The following is a 4,407-nucleotide window of genomic DNA, read 5'->3' on the forward strand; positions in this document are numbered from 1 at the left end:
TAATCTAGACTAGTGATGGGAAGGAGAAGGCAATGGCAACCCACTCCAGTACTCTTGCCAGGCAAATCCCACGGACAGAGGAGCCTGGTAGGCTGCAGTCCATGGGGTCGCTAGGAGTCGGACACGACTGAGCAACTTCACTTTCACGCATTGGAGAAGGAAATGGCAACCCACTCCAATGTTCTTGCCTGGAGAATCCCAGGGACGGGGGAGCCTGGTGGGCTGACGTCTCTGGGGTCGCACAGAGTCAGACACGACTGAAGCGACTTAGCAGCAGTAGCTGCAGCAGTGTTGGGAAATATCTTTTATAAGCTTTCATCTTCAAAAGGCTTAGAGGGTAAAGAATCTACAATGTGGCAGACCCGGTTTGAATCACCCGGTCAGGAAGATCCCCTGGAGAAAGGAATGGCTACCCACTCTAGTATTCTTGCCTGGAGAATCCCATGGACAGAGGAGCCTGGCAGGCTACAGTCCACGGGGTTGCAATGAGTCAGATGTGACTGAGTGACTAACACTTGCACTTTTAAACTCAGTTCAAAAATATTCACTTACTAGTTATATCCTTGTTCTAATCATTTTATTCTTTACTTATTCTTAGAACTTTTGTATTTAATTATAGTTTACATCTTTTTTTTTTTGCTTTTATTAATATGTTGCCTCAAAAGTGTAAGGTGTCTTGTATGTGTACATTTTGTCTCTACAGTTCAGTTCAATCACTCAATCATATCCAATTCTGCAACCCCATGGACTGTAGCATGCCAGGCTCCCCTGTCCATCACCAACTCCCAGAGCTTGCTCAAACTCATGTCCATTGAGTCAGTGATGCCATCCAACCATCTCATCCTCTGTCATCCCCTTTTCCTCCTGCCTTCAATCTTTCCCAGCATCAGGGTCTTTTCCAATGAAAAAGTTCTTTGCATTAGGTGGCCAAAGTATTGTATTGGAGCTTCATCCTCAGCATCAGTTCTTCCAGTGAAGATTCGGGACTGATTTCCTCTAGGATGGACTGGTTTGATCTCCTTGCAGTCCAAGGGATTCTCACGAGTTTTCTCCGGCACCACAGTTCAAAAGCATCAATTCTTCTGCACTCAGTTTTCTTTATGGTCCAACTCTCACATCCCTACATGACCATAGCTTTGACTAGACGGACATATGTCAGCAAAGTAATGTCTCTGCTTTTTAATATGCTGTCTAGGTTGGTCATAGCTTTTCTTCCAAGGAGCATGTGTCTTTTAAAATCATGGCTGCAGTCACCATCTGCAGTAATTTTGGAGCCCAAGAAAATAAAGTCTGTCACTGTTTCCACTGTTTCCCCATCTATTTACCATGAAGTGATGGGACCAGATGTCATGATCTTAGTTTTATGAATGCTGAGTTTGCTTTATTTTTTTTAAGACAGGAAATACTTTATTTAAACTCATCAGAGAAATGGATAGCTTGCGTCTATAACAAAGTGCCATGTTTTAAAGCATAGGTCAGTAATAGTATATGAGAGTATACACTGCTATATATAAATTAACTGATCAGACCACAACTTTTCAAGTTTTAAAACAGAATAAGCAAAGGTGCTGTAAAAGCAGCACCCTTGCGACATTTTAACTTTTGTATTCCTCTCCTTCTTCCTCTCCCTCTCCTTCCACAGAATCTACGCCAACATCCTCATAATCCTTCTCAAGGGAAGCCATGGCCTCATGGGCCTCAGAAAGCTCTCCTTCCTCCATGCCCTCACCCATGTACCAGTGAACAAAGGCAGGCTTGGTATACATCAGATTGTGGTCTAGGTGAGTCCAGGCCTCAGTGGTGGTTGTGGTGTTGCTCAGCGTGCACACAGCTTGCTTTACTTTGGCCAGGTCTCCACCAGGGACCACAGCAGGAGGCTGGTAATTAATGCCAACCTTGAAGCCAGTGGGGCACCAGTCCACAAACTGGATGGTATGCTTGGTTTTGATGGTGGCACTGGCAGCACTGACATCTTTGGGAACCATGTCGCCACGGTACAACAGGCAGCAGGCCATGTATTTACCACGGCAAGGGTCACATTTCACCTTCTGGTTGGCTGGTTCAAAGCAAGCATTGGTGATCTCTGCTACAGAAAGCTATTCACGGTGGGCTTTCTCAGCAGAGATGACAGGGGCATATGTGGCCAGAGGGAAGTGGATGCAGGGATAGGGCACCAGGTTGGTCTGGAACTCTGTCAGATCCACATTCAGGGCTCCTTCACACCTCAGGGAAGCAGTGATGGAGGATACAATTTGACCTATCAACCTATTCAGGTTAGTATATGTTGGGCACTCAATGTCGAGGTTTCTAGGACAGATGTCATTGATGGCCTCATTGTCTACCACGAAGGCACAATCAGAGTGCTTCAGGGTGGTGTGGGTGGTGAGGATGGAGTTGTAGGGCTCACCTACAGCTGTTCAAAGTTGCGGGGCTGGGTAAATGGAGAACCCCAGCTTGGACTTCTTGCCATAATCGACAGAGACATTCCATCAGCAAGGAGGTGACCCAGAACCAGTTCCCCCACCAAAGCTGTGAAAAACCAAGAAGCCCTGAAGACCTGTGCACTGCTCAGCCAGTTTCTGAATCTGGTCCAAGATGAGGTCAGTGATCTCCTCGCCAGTGGTGTGGTGACCTCGGGCACAATTACTGGCAGCATCCTCTTTGCCTGTGATGAGCTGCTCAGGGTGGAAGAGCTGGCAGTAGGTGCCAGTGCACACCTCATCAATGAGTGGGGATTCCAGGTCTACAAACACTGCCCTGGGCACATGCTTGCCAGTGTCTGTCTCACTGAAGAAGGTGTCGAAGGAGTCATCTCCTCCCCCAGTAGTCTTGTCACTTGGCATCTGGCCATCGGGCTGAAGGCCATGTTCCAGGCAGTAGAGCTCCCAGCAGGCATTGCCTGTCTGAACACCAGCCTGGCCAAAGTGGATGGAGATGCACTCACACATAGCTGCTGTTCTGTGGCTGCCGAGCAGTTGGCGGAGAGGAGAAGAGATTGTTACTTGTTACAGCGCTACTCTTAGGTGGTCGATGTAAGAGAACCTGTGGCACATGGGCGTCTGCAGCTCCTTATATACAACTCAGTCCGAATGCTGAGTTTTTGAATTTTGAGAATATCTCTGCAACTGGACCATACATTCCATGAGGGCAGGGACTTCTTCAATGTCCTCAAAGAATGAGGAGTCCAGTCTTCTGTACCAGATGATCTGTGTACTATGCAGCAAATGTGTGTTTATTACTACCTGGTACCCTCTTCTTCTTAATCTGTGAACACTCTCCAACTTACTCAATTGGTTTACACTCAGGGAAAACAAACTGATTTGCTAGTCTGAATAAACAACATTCAATAGGAAGGTAAATCCATTGCTACAAAAATAATATAAATTGTAAGTCGAAGCAAAATATTAAGTGGTTTTTGTATTATCTACTTTCTGTGGTTCTTAAACAGAAACCTTTATCATCTGATTAAAATTACATTCATTATAAAGAAGTAATATTAACTGTTAAATGATACTGTCTCAGGACAAATTGGATGGCTTCTGTATACTGTTAGGCATTTCTATAAAGTGCATTCATTTCTCCTTTATTTGTATTCTGATAAATCCAGAGGGTTTTTAAGTGGTTAAGTGTGGTTTTAGAATAGACTTTGTATTGTTATTTTCAATTTGTGTTGTTTTGGTATTATCATATCTGGCCATAACATATACAAGTTGTGCTCACGATCAGTCACTTCACTCAAGTCTGACTCTTTGCAACCCTCTGGACTGTAGCCCACCAGGCTCCTCTGTCCATGGGATTTTCCCAGCAAGAATACTGGAGTGGGTTGCCATGCCCTCCTACAGGGGGTCTTCCCAACCCAGGGATTGAACCTGTGTCTCCTGAGTCCCCTGCACGGCCGACAGATTCTTTACCACTGAGACATTGGGGAAGCCTTATGTAAATTGTTCTGGGGTGTAATTAGAAATGATTGATGAGATTACTTGAATAAATATGTGTGAGAAAATGTGAGAGTAAAAAGAAAAAATTGTACTGGGGTTTAAAATCAAGAGGAGGAATTCTAGCTTCCCAGGTTGAAATTTGTCTGATCTTGTGGCTTTGTAACCCTACTTTTGGCAACAGATATCAAAGACATTCAGTGGACGGCACAGTCCAATTTTCACTTGGGCCCTGTGCTACCCAGCTATGTGACTACCTAACTCCCTGGGTAAGTTTCTTAACTTTTCCAATCCTCAATTTCTTCATCTATAAAATGAATGTAGTAGAGATCAAGAGGATTAAGTAAGATACTTAGTATTTTACCATGTCAAACACTTAGTAGAGTTGCAGGTCCATCTTAAGCATATGATAAATGTTAGCTGTTCTGATTAGCAGATGCTCCTCTAAGTTGTAATTTGATTCCCAGAAAGG

The 4,407-nt window shown here is 44.6% G+C and overlaps 1 pseudogene; it reads right to left on the bottom strand.

Moving 5' to 3' along the window:
- Window positions 1-1,595: 1,595 nt before the first annotated feature.
- Window positions 1,596-2,948, bottom strand: LOC138989565 (tubulin alpha-1A chain-like; annotated as a pseudogene).
- Between the last annotated feature and the right edge of the window lie 1,459 nt (window positions 2,949-4,407).

Source organism: Bos mutus, chromosome 10 (assembly GCF_027580195.1).
Source record: "Bos mutus isolate GX-2022 chromosome 10, NWIPB_WYAK_1.1, whole genome shotgun sequence".
Classification (NCBI taxonomy): Eukaryota; Metazoa; Chordata; class Mammalia; order Artiodactyla; family Bovidae; genus Bos; species Bos mutus.